The 20392-nt window shown below is 41.5% G+C and overlaps 1 protein-coding gene across 7 annotated transcripts in view; it reads left to right on the top strand.

Moving 5' to 3' along the window:
• The window catches only part of LOC105484840 (SLIT-ROBO Rho GTPase activating protein 2), a 250229-nt gene that overhangs the window by 108247 nt on the left and 121590 nt on the right, over positions 1-20392 (top strand). The window lies entirely within an intron of this gene.

Here is a 20392-nt window from a genome sequence, read left to right on the forward strand (position 1 = left end):
AGCTTTTAGCCAGAAAAACTTGGGTCTGAATCTTGTCTGTTCTACTCCTAGCTGGTAACCTTAAGCAAGGCACTTTACCCCTGTTAGCCTCAGTTTCTTACCTGTGAAATGTTGACAGTAATACTTACCTTGAAGGGTTCTTCTAAGGATATATGTAATGTATATACAGCACTAGCTATTGTCTGTGACTTAATGGATGCTTAATAAATGGTAGCTGATATAATTATCAGGAAGAGTCAACCCTGATAGTTAAGATCAGCCACAGGAAGAGTCAACCCTGATAGTTAAGATCACAAGTTCTGGGAACCAGATTTCCTGGGTTCACAATCCTGGATTTCCCCCACTTACTTGCTGTGTGATTTTAGATGAAAGTTTTTAATCACCTCAGTATCTTCATTTGCAAAATGAAGGTAATATTCATACCTACCTTATGGAGTTGTTATGCTGGTTAAGTGAATTAATATGTGAAATACTTAGGACAGAGCTTGGCACATAGTAAATGTAAATAGTAGCAACAATTATCCCTATCCTCAGGATTTGGGCTTGAGCACAGCTATACTGGGTAAAACACTGGTATATTAGATGCACTAGTCATTCCCTGTGCACAGTTAAGTATTCCTAAGCCTGGCTGGGTAATATGTCAAGTTTCCATTTTCTTCAGACCCCTGTGGGCCCTCATGAATGACAAATTTATCCCCCACCCTGATCTTTATGGTATAGCTACATTGGGCAGGACATAAGCAATTATGTGACTCTATGTAATTGCATGGTCAGTCCCTATAAAAACTCAGCAATTGTATGTTTTGTTCTGTAAGGTGTCATATAGTTCAGCCTTGGTGAGTTACTTTTAGATCCACCATTCCATACTTCACATTCATGAAGAGTAGGACATTTGTCATACAGCCACTCTCTGATTTTCTTGTCCTCTTGGAGTTAATAGTTAGCCCTGTTGCCAGATTGCTGAGTTTCTATAAAGATATACCGTTCAGGCCCACAGGTCCCAATTTTGACTTGGGCAAATAAAAGAAGGCCAGTCCTATTCAGCCTCCTGCAGTATCTACCATCGAGGCCAGCAGGCCAGTGCAGTACACACCTTAGTCATGAACATAATAATATGTGGTTTACTGGGTTGTTTGTCTCATGAGGCCAAACAGAAGCTCCCAAGCTTCTGCATAAATGGCTTTATATCTTCCTTTTAGGGTAGGGAATGATAAGAGGGCAGGTCAGAAGCAAAATATGCTTTTATGAGCAATTGGGAGGATGTTGGAGACTCCTGAGAGTTTCCTGTGTCTCCTAGGATCTGCCACTGGAATGTCAGCAGGCCATACCTCAGTCTTTCAGCTCCATGGAGCAAAGACAGTAGTGATCACGTTCCTTGACAACAGTGCTAGTGTGCGGGGAGCTTTTAGTTTTCCTTTTCTCTGCTCCTGTAAACCCCATAATAATTCTGTAGCAGACACAGGAAGCAATGTGTCTAACTACTACTAGGCAGTGTGTTCTTGGGATTTTTAATTCTCAGGAATTTGCAGCCAATTAAATGAATTTACTTTGATCCAGTTCTCTTTTCAAGGCAAGAGCTGTGTCATCTTATTGGGAGCTGACTGTGTTAAGTGGGAGGGTTTACAAGATAAGAAGAAAAGACAGTCTCTGCTATACATGCTTTTATAATTGAAATGGGGAAAATCGGGCAGGCTGAGAGAGACTAATAAGAACACATGTGCACAGGAATTTAAAAATAGCACCCCATTTAAAGCAGGTTCCAGTAGTCACCAGGAAGAGAAGAAAGGTGCAGTACTCAGGAGGGAAATGTACTTGGTTCAGTCAGGGAAAGGTAAAAGACAGTATAGTTATGTTCTCAATTAGATTTGTTCCCTAGTTAATTGGAGTAAGGACTTTAATATCTAATTCCTGCGCTGCACAGAAGTATCACATGGTGAAGAGAAACAGCGTGACATGGGAAGGACTCGTTGTTAATGAAAGATTTAGAGAGAATGAGAAAAATGTAGGGTTTGGGTTTTTCAGAGTTGAAATAGGTCCATCTTTTCTGCTGGCGCCTCCTCTTATGCATCCCCACTGTCATTGCTCCTTGGGTTTTAAATTCAGGGAGAATCAACGAGCACAGTTCTGCTTCTTAGTATATTTAGGGTGCAGCTGGTTAAAGAGCCAGGATTAGAAAACGAATCGAACAAACTAGGATTATCTTCAATGGTAGGATGCTGAGCTGTGTTTGCTGATTCCTGCTTAAGCAGTCGGGACAGGGCATCCTTGCATGAAATTCAGACATCCCTCCCTGGCAGCCTCTGTGTTAAAGTAGAGGTTGCAGAACAAGTCTGGCAGCTCTCAGCCTGAACCCTTGTAAACAACAGATGTTCATAACTAAGTTCTAGGGTGGGGGTAGGGGTTATTGTTGATGCTTGAAATTCTTTGAATTTATAGGCAGCATCTCAGGGATTTAGCAAAAGGAGGAAGTTGTACAGAATTGATTTCTGCAGTGTACAGGTAGAAATGATGCCTCAGATGGATTTTCTTAAAGACAAAGCACAGGCTATTGAGTGGACTCTAAAACAGAGCAAGGTGAACCCAGGAAGGCAGGCACAGTTAAGAAAGGGTTGGCTTCTTAGTGTATTGATTTCCTCTCCTCCTTCTCCTCCTTCACCCCTTTTTATACATGGACTGGATTTGTCAGTCTCCTTCTTGCTCCTGTTTTCTCCGGTAATGGGTGGAAATGTGTGCCCTTTCTCACCACAGAGTCCTAGATATACGTGCATACAAATTACACAGCATATTAGGCCATTTTTGCGATGCTATAAATAAATACCTGAGGCTGGGTAATTTCTAAAGAAAAAAGTTTGATTGGCTCATGGTTCTGCAGGCTGTACAGGAGGCATGGTGCTGGTATCTGCTTCTGGTGAGGCTTCAGGAAGCTTACAACCAGGGAGCCAGCATGTCACATGGTGAGAGTAGGAGTGAGAGTCAGGGAAGGTCCCAGACTTTTGAACAACCAGGTCTTTTGTGAACTAAGTGAGCATGAACTCACTTATCACCACGGAGATGGTGCTAAACCATTCATGAAGGATCTACCCCCATGACCCAGTCACCTCCCACCAGGCCCCACCTCCAACATTGGGAATCATATTTCAACATGAGATTTGGAGGGGACAAACATCCAAACCATATCACATAGGGGGGAAAACACACAGGAAGAGCACACAGGTGCACTTGCCTTAGTATCTTCTGAAGGACGCAACTCAGGTTTTTTGTGATACACTGATTAATGGCTTATTGTTATGGGCTTTGTCTTGGATTTTAACCTTATACTTTCCAATGTTGGTTTTGCTAGATATTCATTACTTCATTAAACAGAGGTGCTGGGCATGGTGGCTCACGCCTGTAATCCCAGCGCTTTGGGAGGCCGAGGCGGGCGGATCACGAGGTCAGGAGATGGAGACCGTCCTGGCTAACACGGTGAAACCCCTTCACTACTAAATACAAAAAATTAGCTGGGCGTGGTGGCGGGCGCCTGTAGTCCCAGCTACTCCAGAGGCTGAGGTAGGAGAATGGCATGAACCTGGAAGGCGGAGATTGTGCAACTGCACTCCAGCCTGGGTGACAGAGCAAGACTCCATCTCAAAAAAAAAAAGAAAAGAAAAGAAAAGAAAAAACAGAGGTCAGTGATGAGAATATGGCTTATGAAGACTTCAATGCTGCCTCTTCTTTATCCCCATCCCCTAGTCTCCAAGCACACGTACCAAGTTCCCAGCCAGATGATCAGTGCCTAGGAAACCTTCTACTTTACAGCATAGTTCAGGGAAGCCGTAATAGAAAAAATATAATACATCTTTGGTAGGCTTCCTTGGTGCCAAATTAAAGAAGACTTTAGAAAGGTTCTTATCGTAAATCAGATGAAGAAAAGCAATTTACTAGATCCGGGAATGTTTTTGAGCCACTCTAGCAAGAAACAATTGGCTTGAAAATCTGTGATAAAATAACTTATTCTTTTGGAAGCTAAGAACATCTTTGTACAATTTTTTTTTTTTTTCCAGATGGGAGTCTCTCACTTTGTTGCCCAGGTGGGAGTGCAATGGTGTCATCTCAGCTCAGTGCACCCTCTGCCTCCCAGGTTCAAGCGATTCTCCTGCCTCAGCCTCCCAAGTACCTGGGATTACAGGTGCACACCACCATGCCTGGCTACTTTTTATATTTTTAGTAGAGATGGGGTTTTTCCATGTTGGCCAAACTGATCTTGAACTCCTGACCTCAGGTGATCTGCCCGCCTTGGCCTCCCAAAGTGCTGGGATTACAGGCGTGAGCCACTGCACCCAGTCCATCTTTGTGCTGTTATTCCTTCTGGAAAACAAGTCCACCTCTGGCTGTTTTGTCCATTTGTATGAATTTGGTGAACACCAATCCTGGTATGGGAGGTTCCCTTAATTTTTCAGCAAACATTTATTGAACCTTTATTCTGTGCCAAGAGTTGTACAAGGAATTAAATATACATAGAAGAATAAGCTACCATTCTAGCTCATGGAAGTTATTATTTAATGTGAAATATTTTAAGTTTGTTTATGTGTATTTGTGTGTGCTCTGATAAGGCATAGACTTCCAGGTTGAGGAGACAGAATTGTTGGGTTATGAGTCATCCTGTTAGTCACCTTTATTATATGTGAATCATTAATAAACACTTGACTTCATTCTCATCACTAATGACCAATAGGTTCTCCGCAGGTTTGGGGTCACAAAGAGGTGTAGGATCCTGTTCTTTCCCTCAGGAAGCTCATGGTGTCATGTGGAAGACAGAGAGTTTATATGAAAAAGATAACACAAAATAATATACACTTATTGCCAAAGGAGCGATGGGAGAAATGATTTCATTTTTCTCCAGAATGCAATCTTTAAACAGTTTTAAAATTTTGCCATAATGTTAGACTTACAGAAAAATCACAGGAATAGCACAAAGAATTTTTGTATACTACCATTTTATCCAGATTGCCCCAAAATGTTAACATATTACTACGTTTGCTTTATACTTCACCCTTTTCATACCCAGTTCTCACACATATTTTGCTTTTCTGAAACACTTGAGAGTAGATTGCAGACATGATGCCCTTTTATCCATACATACTTTAGGGTATATTTACTAAAAATAAGGATGTTCTTTTGCATAATTGTAGTGTAGTCATCAAAATCAGGACGTACAGATTGATACAATACTATTTTCTAATCAATAGACATTCAGATTTTACCAGTTGTTCTAAAAATGTCCTTTTTTGGCAAAAGAAAGTCCAAGATTATGCAATTCATTCAATTGTCTTATCTCTTTAGTTTCCTTTAATGTGGGATGATTCCCAAGTCTTTCTTTATATTTCAAGACATTGACATTGACCCCGTTATGTTGTAAAATGTCCCTTAATTTGATATTTCTGGCAATTTCTGATAATTTCCTTATGATTAGATTCAAGCCACACACTTTTGGCAGGAATACCATAAAATGGTAATGTCACTTTCTTCTCAGTGCATCATATCAGGAGGCACTTGCTGATGATTTGTGCCATTACTGGTGATGTTAAATTTGACCATTTGGCTACAGTTGTGTCTGCTAGGTTTCTCCACCATGAAGTTGTTCTATAAACTTTGTAATTAATGCATATATTGTAGAGAGATACTTTGAGACCATGTAAATATCAACTTACCCTTCAACTGTTATACTCACTAAGTTTTAGCATCCATTATAATTCTTGCTTGAATCAATTTTTATTACAATGGTTACCAAATAGTCATTTTTCCAGTTTTCATCATTCCTTCTACATTTATCAGTTCCATTTCTACTGTAAAGAAGAGCTTTTCCATTACTCCCACTTTCTGGTCTGGTTGTTGGTTTATATCAGTGTGGACTTGTGGATTATTATTTTATTCAACAGGTTATAATCCTTTGCCATCTTTATTTTAATGTTCATATTGTTCTAGATTTGGCCAATGGAGTCCCTTCATGCTGGCTCCTGTGTCTTATTGATATGTCCCCATCATACTTTGAGCACTTCCTTACTTCATGGCACAACAAGGTGTTCCAGGCTTAACTTGTACTTTCCTTGCCTTTACTCTGGAGTTGGCCATTTTTTCAGAGAGCCTTGGTTGCTTTTAGTGGGAAATGGTATTTAGAAACCATGGATGCTAAATATGCTGTTTGTGACCGAAGTACCATTATTTATAGTCCCTTTCAGCAGACAGAGGTAGTAGATACATGTATGTACACATAGACACACACACACACCCCCATGTACTTCTATAAATAACTGTTTCTTTATCGGTCTGTATGTTTATATATATTAAAGCCTATGAGTTCATATCAGTATCTTTCATTCCAATCCAATACCATGTGTTTTATTTAATTTTCTCCCCTTTCCTGTTCTCTGAACAGTGAGAAACCTGGTTCCTCTTATCCATAACACACATGTTCACTTAATTGCTCCATCCTAGAGTGTACAGAAAGTTGCTTCAGAATTACTAACCCATGCCTCTGAAAAAGAAGACTACTGACTAGATTTTAATACTGGTTTAGAGTTCTTTTTATTAGCCTTGAGGGCCAAAATACAGTGTTCAAAAGTTAGCTGACTAGTTCTTTCTTTCCTATCTTAGTCTGTTTTGTGTTGCCATAACAGAATACCTGAGTCCCAGTAATTTATAAAGAAAAGAAGCTTATTTGGCTCACGACTGTGGTGGCTGGAGAGTATAAGAACGTGGCATCAGCATCTGCTCAGCTCCTGGTGGGGGCCATGTGCTGCCTGACAACATGGCAGAGAAGCTGAAAGGCTGGGGAACGAGTTCAAAGACAGCAAACACTAGGAAGAAGCTTGCTTTACAACCCCTCACTCTCTCAGGAACTAATCCAGTCCCACGAAAGTGAGAACTCATTTCCATGAGAATGTTAATCTTATACATGAAGGATTCTTCCCATGACCCAGACAACCCCCTAATGGCCCCGCCTCTCAAAACCACTTGCAATTGCAATCAAATTTCAACATGAGTTTTGGAGGGAACGGACCATATTCAAACCATAGTATCCCTCAACCTCCAGACCTTCAATGTAGTTATATTGTTTCTTTGAAATATAATTTGGTTTATTTATTTGTTTGTATTTAATGTTTTCCTCTCCAGAATGGGGTCTTGACATTTCTCACTGCCAAACCTTTTCTCTTGACTAAAGATGGAACAGATTCGGGAGAAGTGAGAGACCCATGTATCCATAGATTAAGTCAGGGCTTTAGCAGAAGTCAGTGATGGGGACATAGGCCAGACGTGCACTGAGAACAAACCAACTATTTCCCCTACTTCTGGGCCAACCTTGTCTCTAGGCAAACCATCTTATGGATTGAAACCCTTGCTGATTTCCACTAAGCCTACTCCTAGGTTCTCCTTGCCATTCTCCCTGATCACCTCTTTTGCATTTAGCGAACCAAGAATCCAGTATCAGTATCAGCATCTGCTCAGCTGTAGGCCATGATTGTGTGTACTGTTTACCAGCAGCTCATGTAATATGCTTGATGTAAGACCTTAGGATGATGTTGATCTGGCCTCTCAGACATGAAGCCCCAGGGCACTGCACATTGACACCCAAACTTGCAGACTTTTATGTCCTTTTGCAAGACTGTTTGCTAGTGCCTTGTTCTGAAATCCTTGAAATTTCTCCTCCTGGACTTTCTTCAGTTACATGCTTTGGCCTCTCTAATAGCTGTTTTGCATCAATTCTGATGACCTGGCCATTTTCTCCTGTCTGTCTGGGAATGGCTTCCAGAATCCCCTTCCTCTGCCCCATTTAACCCTCTTCCTCCATCTCCCACACACTCATTTTATTTCTCTTTCCTCCAGACACATACAACCTGGTCAGTGCTGCTGATTCCAGCTGTTCTGAATCTTGTCTACAGCTTAAGTTCAAAAACAGATGGGCCCAAAGTATCCTAGATGCTGTGCCAATTTCTACCGCATGAAAACAAATTACTGAAAAGCATCAGGAAATTTTAGAATAGTTTTGGGGTTTGATTCTCTGCCTTCTCAATGGTCCTTCCTCCCCAACTCTTCCATTTCTCTTCACTCTGCCCCCCCCCCCCCCCGCCCGCCATTACACCTTGCCACTTTCCATCTCTTCTTTATATTCCTCACTTAGCAAAGGCTGGTTTTAAAAACCTTTATCCTCATTTCTCCTCTTTCTATGTACTGATAGGTTTAACCATCGGGATGGGACTGTGTTGATAATCAAGCTAGGGCTGTTGGTTGTTTTTCTAAATGTTTATACCCTTTTAAAATCTTCCATCTAAGACTAGGGACCTTACGTCCTTTTGGTCATATAAAGAAGGTGAGGCTGGGGCCTCTGTGTCTGTGGGTACCTTTATAGGTCAAATAATTCAACAACTTGCAAATAAAGTAGATATTCTTCTACTGACTTCATCACTAGGGGTGCAAAATTGTGGCAGTGCCACTGTCTGCCCTTGTCGGGAGCAAGTAGACACTCCCTGTAGACAGGGAACTTGTTCCTTGGAAAGCAGTGGCTTTGGACCCACACCATTGCTTTCAGAATCCTCATTCTGGGAATATGCCAACTGCTTTCTCCCAATGTTCTGTAGATCATTGTTTAGTTTTGGCATTCCTAGTCACCCTAAAAATAAGAGGAAAACAATCATTGTAGTGGGACCACTTATCTTAGAGGTATATAAGGAAGACACTGGCAGTCATTTACAGAGCATGGGGAGAAAGCTGTTGGCATGGTACAGTGGTTATTGGGTGCCTACTGTGACCAGACATTGTAGGAACTGTCCTCAAGAGAAGCCCTTGAGGGACAGGCTTCTAGAAGTGCAGGTACACGCTGGATTTATCTATGCAAATTATAGTGTTTCCCCGCTTCCCTCCCTCCCTTCCTTCCTCCCTCCCTCCCTCCCTTCTTTTTTTTTTTTGAGACAGAGTCTCGCTCTGTCGCCCAGGCTGGAGTGCAGTGGCACGATCTCGGCTCACTGCAAGCTCCACCTCCCGGGTTCACGCCATTCTCCCGCCTCAGCCTCCGAGTAGCTGGGACTACAGGCGCCCGCCACCACGCCCGGCTAGTTTTTTGTATTTTTAGTAGAGACGGGGTTTCACCATGTTAGCCAGGATGGTCTCGATCTCCTGACCTCGTGATCCACCCGCCTCGGCCTCCCAAAGTGCTGGGATTACAGGCTTGAGCCACCGCGCCCGGCCTCCTCCCTCCCTTCTTTAGAAGAGAATACTTAGAAGAGAATCCTTAGATTCTCAAAAAGTATCAAGCAGAGCCCTATGGATGGTAACTGAAAAAAAAAAAAAAAAGATTCTCAAAAGGATCTGGGATATGTAATTATCTCCCATAATTTAAGACCATTACTCTGGAGCAGTGACTTTAAAATGTTTTGATCATGAATCTCTGTGTTTTATACTACAAGCTGGAATAACATATATACACATAAATAGCTGAGAACAACACTTTCACAAAACAATGCTTATCTTTGCTCTGTATGATGTACTCTGAGATTTTCTACTTTGTTCTGTTACTCTTTTTTTTGTTGAGGTGGGGTCTCACTCTTTCACCCAGGTTGGAGTGCAATGGCGCCATCTTGGCTCACTGCAACCTCTGCCCCCTAAGCTCAAGCGATCCTCCCACCTCAGCCTCCCGAGTAGCTAGGACCACAAGTGCACACCACCACGCCCAGCTAATTTTTTGTATTTTTGGTAGAGACAAGGTTTTGCCATGTTGCCCCAGGCTCGTCTCAAACTCCTGACCACAAGTGATCTGCCTTCCTCAGCCTCCCAAAGTGCTGGGAATGCAGGCGTGAGGCACTTCGTCCAGGCTACTTTTTTCTGTTATTCTTTTCTACTGTTTTCTACTTAATTTTTTGAGAAATGCTAGTTGGTGACCTATAAGTTGATTTTTTTAAACCTCACTAATGGGGTGAATCCCACAGTTTGTAAAATATTGCTTTAAAAGCATTGGTTTTTAAATTTTTGGTGTGCATAAAATTACCTGACATGCTGATTTGAAAGGCAGATTCCTGGGCATCAGTCCACCCCTAATAAGTTGTAATCTCTGGCAGATGAGCATAGGAATCCACATTTTAAACAATCATTCCAGGTGATTCTGATGCAAGGTGATTTGGGGTCTTGAAGCCTCACACTTACAGAAACTGCTCTCTTTTGCATTTATGAACCTGGCTGTTTAAGGCTTCAGATCACATACTTGCTTGGGGATGGTAGATACTACTGGGGATCATCTGACTCCAGACTGAGAATCTTCTCATTACAGAATGACCCCAATCACTTAGGTTTACTTCTGGATCTTCACAATTCCTTGAGAGTCCTCTTTTACTGATGTCTCTTATGGCCCTTAAGAAGGCAGAGAAGGGGTTAACTTAGGCCACAGAATAGAGTGAAGGAACTGAAGGGTCATTTTACAGAGTAACTGGGGTGTGGCCCAGTCCTCCAGTAGGTGCCCAGAGCCAGTCCAAAATTAGAATGGGGTGGGATTCAAAACTGCTTTTCCTATTCACTTGCCTTTCATGTGTAACCACATGCAGTGTGTCAACATGCTTTCAGGCGCCGTTAGGCAGCAGCAGTTTTGCTCCCTCTGGGTTCACGGACCCTTGGTATTCCTGTTATGTGTTGTCTTAGAATAGCTCTGCGCTCTGGGGCTCTGAGCATTGTCCATTAACTCTTTCAGCACCAGCCCTTTGAGATGCTAAGGGCTTTTTGAATGAAATGTAATAACCACCACAATGAAATAAGAAAACAGTTACTAGTCAGGAGACCTGGATTCTTGCCCTGCTCCACCACTATCTGTGTGACCTCAGGGTCCCTGAGCCTCAATTTCCTCACTCAGAAAATGACAGGCTTGGTCTAGACTCTAGACCATCTTGAAAGTCCCTTCTAGCTCTGAAATTCCATGATTCTATTTTTGTACACACTGGCCTTTTCTCTTTGCACATGATTCTTTCATTTAAAGTCTCAGCTAGGTTAGGCACAGAAGATTCACTGAGTTTGGGAATTTCCAGAGAATCAGATGATAATAGCAACAAAATGTATTCCTAGCCAGGCAAGGTGGCTCACACTTGTGAGCCTGGCACTTTGGGAGGCTGAGGCGGGAGGACTGCTTGAGCCCAGGAGTTTGAGGCTACAGTGAACCATGGTCATGTCCCTGTACTCCAACCTGGGCAACAGAGCAAGACGCCATCTCTCTAAAAAAAAGAAAGTATGGGCCGGGTGCGGTGGTTCACGCCTGTAATCCCAGCACTTTGGGAGGCCAAGGCGGACGGATCACCTGAGGTCGGGAGTTTGAGACCAGCCTGACCAACATGGAGAAACCTCATCTCTACTAAATAATACAAAATTAGCCGGGTGTGGTGGCACATGCCTGTAATCCCAGCTACTCGGGAGGCTGAGGCAGGAGAATCACTTGAACCTGGGAGGCGGAGGTTGCAGTGAGCCGAGATCGTGCCATTGCACTCTAGCCTGGGCAATAAGAGCAAAACTCCATCTCAAACAAAACAAAACAAAACCAAAAAAAAGAAGTATTCCTATTTAGTATACTAATGAAGTAGGAAATTTATGAAATAAGTTTATTGTAAGAGGAATTTTGAGATGTATTTGTCTTTTCAGACATGATTCTAGTCACTTTGTTTTGTGGGTATGAATTCATTGTGTGGGCTGTTGAGTAATAATAGTTGTTAATAAGAAAAGATGTTCATACTGATATATAGTTGTAGAACACTTTCATGTTTATGGGCATCACCTTGTTTGATTGGATCTTCACGAAAGTCATTGTGTTAGGTAGGGCAGGTCTGCTGTCCCTGCTTATCCCGTTTTTTTTTGTTGTTGTTTTGTTTTGTTTTGTTTTGTTTTTAAGAGACAGGTCCTACTGTGTTGCCCAGGCTGGTCATTTACAGGCACAATCATTGTGCACTATACCCTCGAGCTCCTGGGCTCAAGCGATGGGCTCAAGCAATCTTCCCACCTCAGCTTCCCGAGTAGCCAGGACTACAGGCACGTGCCACCATACCTGGCTTCCATTTACTTTTTAAAACAGGTGAAGAAATTTTGAGACCCAGAATGCATTCGTGACTTGCCCAAAGTTACCTGGCTAGTAAGTGGCAGAGCTAAGCCTAGTCTCTGGGTCTTAAGCATAGTTCAAGGTGCTTCCCACAGAGTATAGATGGAGTTTCACATTGTTCATCCAGATTCCTTAAGCACCTGAACTTGATAATTTGATCTACTAACCTGGAAATTGACTAGGGCATCTTTTCTACCACTCAACCCCTTAAAGTTTTGCCAGTAAAGTGTCAACATGGTTAATAATATGCTATAATTTAGAGCATACAAGAAGCCAATGGACATACAAATTTGGTCATTCAGTAGCCACCCAGAGAGTGAGTACAGATACATGCTGGAGCAGCTGATTTGGCAAGTTTAGTGGAGGCTGAAGATATTAACTAGTCATTAGATGAATCATGGTCTTTCTGTCCTCAACATTTACAGGATTGCTTTGGCTCTGGCATCTGTTGTTAGTCAATACTGATTAAGTACCCACCTATTCTTGGTGATAGGTGTTCATTAAACATTCTAAATATACCCTGTCCTCAAGAGAATTCCTTACTGGGCCTGGGGGTTGTTCCTCCTGCACCCCCACACAGAAAGAGACTTCCTTCTCCAAGATAAATATCCAAATAACACATGAGAACTGATAATGACACATGCATCCAATCTGATGATTACGTAGACTTCATTCCATTTAGATCCATAGTTTCACAGAATCAAGAATTTTTTTTTTTTTTCCTCCTTTTCATTGTTGTTAAGAGCCATGTAAGGGGATTCATTATCCCAGGGACAGGTATTTAGAGGGGGAGATCTTTATGGATACCCTTTCTTCTCAGTGGCTTATTGCTATTTGGCATACTAAAGTACAGTTTGCTAGCCAGGAGGAGTTTCTGGCTGTAGATCAAGCTTCTCCGCTCATGCCTGGTGCCAGGGAGATGCTTGCTCTTAAGGGGGTGGTTACTGCTTTGATAATAAGTGTGTGGATTTCTGAGTGACGTCATTCCACTTTGGCACAGACAGGTATTTATTTCTCTAGAATGAACTACCAGGGGTGAGCCAGACTGTCTGCCTCAGTCATCTCCCAAGGTTTCATTTATTTTAAAAATCTGCTAACACATCTGCGTGTATTTTTTTTTCTCTGTGTGTTTGTCATGTGCTATAATTACTTATGGGGCTTCTGGTGACATCTTAATTAACTAGACAAGAAAAAAACCGAAGATATAATTGTAGAGTTGTTCACAGATTTTTCTGTGGACTTTGTGGATCCAACTATCAACATGATATCGATGGTTATGAATTATTTTTAAGCTGAGAAACGTATAAATTTTATGTTCCTCGGTCATCGATCACACCTTTGTTCTGTCTTTTACCCTTGCTATAGTGTTTTAGTTTAATTGAATGAATGAGTCAGCTCAGGCCTTTGATGTGATCACACCCTATTTTGGGGGGCTTTCAGGGAGCATATTTAATACCTAAGTGAATTTCTAGGCCCTTAGTTCTATGGATTATATTGGGGTGGCATTGTAGCAGGTAGATTGTACCAAGAGAGTTTAAAAGCCTCTTTATTTATTCCTCCCTGTAGTTCTGGGAATGCTAGTGCTAACACATGGGATGTAAACAAAGGGAAGGTCCCAGGTCTACAGAAGCTAGAGAGAGAGCTGGTGGGCAGGCAGATTTTCTAAGTCAGCCAAATCAGGGTTTTGCAATGGGTTCATCCTAGCCACAAGACCAGGATAAGATGTGTGTTGTGGCTGCTGCACAGTTGAGGAGCAGGAAAGCCATGTCTTGGATCCAGAAAATCCACAAACATGTGAGAAGCAGGTCAGAAAAAAGAAGGTTGATCCTTTTATTCCTAGAACAGTGTCTAGCCCATAGTGGGATGCTCAGTTAATATTTGTTAAATGAATGAATGAAGTAAGAAGAGATCAGGGACTCAGAGAAGGAGCCTGGACAATAAGATATCAGAAACTAGGCAAGAAATAGGGATGGCAGAGATTCAAATCCTGTGTAGACCCCCTGTCTGGTCTTATGGGATCCATAGATCTGTCTTAAGTGATATGAAGACCCTCCAGCTGCCTCCTTTCTGCTCTGAGCACGGTGCCATAGGGGTGGTTGAAAGGAAGGCAAAATCTCTCACTTAACATAAATTGATGGAGACATTTCCAGTTAGTGTCTACAATGACTTATATTGGGGGGCCATTCCTAGTTCTCTGACCTAACCCACAAGAACCTTGGTCCTATAATCATTCAGGAAATCGTGATTAAGCACTTAATAGATGTCAGACACGGTGCTAGTCCAGTTCTCTACTTCAAAGCAGATTCCTAAGCTCCGGCTCTTGGGTATGCCATTCTCTCAAGGGTGTGGTTCTGCTCTATGGAACTAATCCAGAGCCACAAGAATCCTATTTTCATACAGTCCTTCCCCCAGACCTGATTATAGGGGACAATTTAGGCTATTTTGAGAAGGTGGGTCTACCACTGCTTGAATCCTTTCTAATCATCTGTCTAGGCTACTGAAGACAATTTGTGGTACTCACTTGTCCCTGAATATTTGAAAGCTCATTTCTCCATATGTAGACTATATTATTTTTGCCTTTGGCACTTTTCTCTGTCTCTGAACTCTCCTCCTCTGATCTCATTGCTGGCAAAGCTGAAGCCAGAGCTGTGATAAGCCCAGAGAAGTGTGCCCGCCCCCTGCCTGCCCGCCTGTCTTTGAAAGATACCTTCAGGCTGCTGCTGTACTACTGGGTCACAAAACCAGCATCCACCATTACAGGCAGAATCGTTTTCAAGTCAGTTCCTACCTTGGTGATTTTTACCCCCTCCTTTTAACACCTTCCCCAGCAAATCCAATCCATCCTCTGGCTTATCTGGGTCAGCAAGAGTCTGATTTTATGTGTGGCACTGTCAGACCATAAATCCGCTGCAGCTTTGCCTCTCTATCCAGCCTGCCTGCTTCTGTCAGCATCAGCAAAATACAAAATAGAGAAAATAAGCCAGAAAGGCTAATAACACTCATCTGAATAAAATAATCTCTTTGGCTGCCTCAGTCCATTTCATTTTAATCAAGGTGCCAGGAGGGAATTTAGGTTAAAAAAATCCAACCTTCTTGTCACTAGTTCCCTGTCCAACCATCACTTAAATGATTCCTTTTTATCATGCATATACCTTTTTTTTTTATTCACCACATAGTTATATGTTCAATAATATATATTGAATGATGTATTTAACTCTTTGGGTTTTGTCTATCATCACAGATACGTCTGTTTTTAAAAGTGAGAAATTATATTCTGCTTAGATGTATTGATAGTTGCCATCTCTCTATGCAGATTGGCAGGTTTGATAGGAATTCTGAGACAGGGGATGGGGGCTTAGTATAAGTTGCTGAAGCATCTAGGGTTTCGGCAATCTGGGCTCCCTTTGGATTCCTTTCTGTCAACCTCAGCACACAGTTCCCAGTGTGGAATGCAGGACTGATTGTTCTACCTTATCCCTTAGGGAAAAGACAGTGGGAGGTTAAAATCTGCTCTCCCGTTGGTATCTCTCTCACGTCTTCCCAGAGACTTACAACTGCTTTCTTAATTGCCTGTTGCTGCTGTCTTACTCCAACCATTATTTGCTGAAGGCTGTGCATTTTCAGCAGGCAGCGATCTTGGCCCTGGCCCAGAGCCGGGTGAGAAGCTTGTTGGAAATTGATGAAAGCTGAGTCCTAGTTTGTTTGGAAATAAAAATAATAATATTTCTTCACATTTGTATAGTGCTGAACTGTTGGCATAGTTCTTTTGCATCCATCATTTCATTTGATCCACACAACAGCCCTGAGAGGTGAGCAACTTAGAGACTATTGACCCAAAAGGAAACACACCTCATTATAGCAATGCAGAAGCTCAAGCTATATTCCAGCAATGCCAGTCTCATGCCATGCATTCCATCTGCACAGCCATGAACATAGCAATTATTAATTAAATGGCACCTTAGGTCAGGAGAGCTTCCAGGATTTTACAACTATACTTTGAAGATCTTTAAGGAGTGAGATGTATACCAACAGGGCATGTGTCCATTTTATAGATGAGATGATCAAAACCAAACAGAGGGAATATGGAAAAGAACCATAATAGAGAGGCCAACTTGGACCTTTATGGACTTGGCTCTTCGCCATGGATATTTTAGAGAAATCCCTTTAAGCGCTTGTTGCTAAGTTTGTTGAATGTCCATAAATAGTCCAAGTTGAGGGAGAAAAGCTGGGCTAATGTCTTCGAAGCTAATGATTCAACTGTGCAGGTTTATCTCTTTCAGTGCATTTACAGTGATAATGTCTTTGGCAGATGTACAGGCAGCCTGTGACTTTCCAGGTCTCCTTTCTTTTGACTCCAGAGTCATTCCTTCTAAAGTACAGTATGATGTTTTCTTGATCTTCCTCCTGAAAAAAATTTTAAGAAAAATACTCCTAGATATTTTGTCTGCTTTTTAGGGATTAGTTTTTGAGGAGGTTTGCAGCTGTTCAGCACATTCCTAAGGGATGCAGACCCTTTCCTTTAAAGGCCCAAGTATTATACAACCTAAGGCTCTGGGGGTGGGGAAAGTAAAGAGACTGTGCAAACAAATGATAGATGGAAAAGATATAAAGACAAATTTCAATCTCCTAACCAAACGAAGTTCCCTTGGCTCCAGCGATCCCAAATAAAATGAGGCTGCAAAGCTTCTGGAGCAGGAAACCACTCTAGCAGAGCCTTAATATGCTCCCTATGAAATCACGTCTCATTGCCTTGCTTATTTTCCAGCCTGAAGTGTGTTTCATCTTTGTTCGTGTTGGCTGGGAAAATTGTATATTTGTGATCCCCTCCTCCCACTTTCTACCTTACTTGCCCTACCACCACCCAAAAATAAATAAATGAATTAATTAAAACACCTCAGTTGAAAGGAAGAATATGTCTGAGAAAGCTTACAGACTCAAAGGACCAGAAATATTGTGTGAAAAGCTGCATTAATAGTAGGAGAGGCTGAGAATTCCTAGAAGAAACAGACAACAGCATCTAGTGCTGGTTTTTTAAGCATAGACTCCTTTCTTAAAATAAAAGTCTTGCATAGAGCCTGAATATATGAAAAAGATCAAAGCAGTATTTTTATTGGTATAAATCTACTTTTAAAGTACAAATTTATAGAGTACTTATTATACCATCAGTCAATGAGAACAATGAGGCTGTTTTCATGAACTAAAAATATTGAGATCAGGATTATGAATCAGTTACAGTTTTATATTCATTTCAGCATCTGGTTTTGGTTTAGGTAGCCCAATATCAAGAAAATTCTGATTAGCATAGATGAGTTATTGTAATCTTGAGCTTTAAACTGATTTAGACGGAAAAAAGAAGATATTTTTGTTTTAAAGTTGAGTCATTATCATCACCTAGCAGCTATTCCCCTTCATAAATATTAATTGGATAAGCCCCAACATGTATAATAGGCATTGCAACAACTGACAATGAGATGGTATGATATTAAGCATGTTGATTTTCACTACCCAACCACAGTGTAACATGAATCCAGCCTAGGCCCTTGAGCCTTCTATGGCATGTGATTAAACCTTGCTGCTGTGTGTCAAGTTATAGGCTCACCTGTACAGCTTTATTGGAGGAGGTGCACATAGGCTTGAATGAAAAAATAAGCCTATGCAAAGCTACATGTATTCTAATCAATAGCATATTGTTCAGAAGTTCCAAGGCATACAGTGATTCTTTCTTCCAGGGTTTGCATAAAACAATGCTAGCAGCCTGCGAGACATTGCGGTGGTATCTAATGCAGGGAAACTGGGTCCTAGGTCTCTTGCTCATGTCAATAAGGGTTGCTCATATGAATGGATGTGTCACCATTTTTTAAATTGAAATGTGATTTTCTGCTAATTCCAGAGTGTCTCAGAACACAGTTTAAAAGCTCCTGCTCACTGAAACCAATACTAATACTGTAACTATTGCACAAAATGCTGTAAGAATAGAAATAAATACATGTGGTAAAAGTACTTGTAGCACCTTGCAAGTTCTATTTTCTTTTTTTTTCTTTTGTTTTGAGACGAAGTCTTGCTCTCATCCAGGCTGGAGTGCAGTGGCATGATCTCAGCTCACTGCAACCTCCGCTTCTGGGGTTCAAGTGATTCTCCTGCCTCAGCCTCCCAAGTAGCTGGGATTACAGGTGTGCACCATCCTCACCCAGGTAATTTCGTATTTTTAGTAGAGATGGGGTTTTGCCATGTTGGCCAGGCTGGTCTCGAACTCCTGACCTCAAGTGATCCACCGCCTTGGCCTCCCAAAGTGGTGGGATTACAGGCGTGAGCCACACCTTACAAGGTCTTAATAAAACTTATTAGCATTAAGTGATAAGGCATTTCATTTTAAAAGATTTCTACTGCCAGCTATCCTCTTTATTGACCCACCTTTGTTCACTCATCCTTTCTTTTGAGGACACCCTGGGGATATGTGCTCTGCATCCTTTCCCATGGTGTTAGGTTGGTTTTGCCCCCTCTGCTTCCTCTTTTGATCTATAGTCTACCTTTCTGAGCTAGCTGGTCCTTTGTCTGTACCGCCATTAAAGTTCTATTTTACTATAGGTCTTTCTTTGTCTCCCTTACTATATTGCAGCATTCGTACTTTTATAACCACTAAAGCCCCTAACACCATGCCTTGTTCATTTAAGATACAAATGTTTGTACATTTGTGGAATTGAATTGTGGCATCATTTGTGTGTATGTAAAGTGCTATAGGGAAAGAACCTGTATAGAGCCCCCCATCCATGTTCTCCTTTAAGAAACAGATTTAAACCAATTGTCAATGTAAAGTCTCATGAGATCTGCTCCTTTAAAAAGCATGCTTACTGAGGACATGGGTATCTTGCCGAGAGACACCACTTGATTAAAATGTAGATTAGATTATTTAGAATTTTGTAACTGAAATCTAACTGGAATCATTTTGAAAGTTTTCTTGCAGTGGAAACATCAGATGCCATGGAATGCATGTGTTCAAATATCTTACCATTTTGAATTTAGGATTGTTTCCTGTTCACTTTTTTTTTTCCCAGATACTAAACATTTTGAAAGGAGTAAATTAATTATATGTCTCTCTTCCTCACAGCTAGTATATTTTTGGTTTCCATAGAAATCTTTCAGTTTCTCTCAAAAGGTAAGTGTTGTCACAGTGATTGGCTGTCTTAAGAGTTAGTGATTTTGGCTACAGAAGAGTGATGCCTGGGGCAGGGGGTGGGGACCTGGATACAGGTTTAGAATATTTTCAATTTGGACTCTAATATTAATTGGTTTGAAGTAACTTCTTGGTTTGGGTTAGACAGATATTTGATTTGTCTGATGTTTTCTGAAGTCCAACTAGGTGTGGCATGATAATTTGTTAATAGTTTTTACTACAGAATTGGAAAAGCCTAAGTTGAACTTCACCCTTTACAAATCACAAAGTGCCTCGCCTTTAGTGCTGAATGGAGGCGGTACTGACTCAAGAACTAAGCTACTCTCAGCTCACTTTCTTTGTAGTAGCAGTTTGACTGGAGGGAGGAAGAGAGGAAAGAGGGAAAGAAACAGATCGTTATTATTTGCAGTGAATGAGAATACTTGCTTTGCAGTTACAGGCTTGGTTTGAATTCTGGAATTGCCACTTTTTAGCTATATGACCTTGGGCAAAGTGTTTAAAAATTTTTAGTCCACTTTTCCTCATCTGCCAAATGTGGTTAATAACACCCACCTCATCAGGTAGTTGTGGGGTTTAAGTCAAACAACATGTATAAAGGGCCCAGATACGTGTACAGTATCCCTTGATAAATAGTACTGCAAATTATTCCTACTTTTGTTTTTCTCCTTAAAGAAATCCAACTTCCAAATGTAGAACTTTCTGTTGCTTAAGTTAGTCAATAATTCTTTTGGATCACAATGTTTTCATTAGAAATGAGCATCTAGGGCCAGGCATGGTGGCTCACACCTGTAATCCCAGCACTTTGGGAGGCCAAGGTGGGTGGATCACTTGAGGTTGGGAGTTCAAGATCAGCCTGGCCAATATGGTGAAAACCCATCTCTACTGAAAATACAAAAATTTGCTGGGCATGGTGGCAGGCGCCTATAATCCCAGCTACTAGGGAGGCTGAGGCAGGAGAATCTCTTGAACCCGGGAGACAGAGGTTACAGTGAACCAAGATTGTGCCACTGTACTCCAGCCTGGGCGACAGAGTGAGACTTTGTCTCAAAAAACAAAAAAGGAGTACCTTGGTTTAGCACTTTACTGCTCCACTCAAGCTGTAGACATTTTAGGAACACATATGT

This window comes from Macaca nemestrina, chromosome 1 (assembly GCF_043159975.1).
Source record: "Macaca nemestrina isolate mMacNem1 chromosome 1, mMacNem.hap1, whole genome shotgun sequence".
Lineage (NCBI taxonomy): Eukaryota > Metazoa > Chordata > Mammalia > Primates > Cercopithecidae > Macaca > Macaca nemestrina.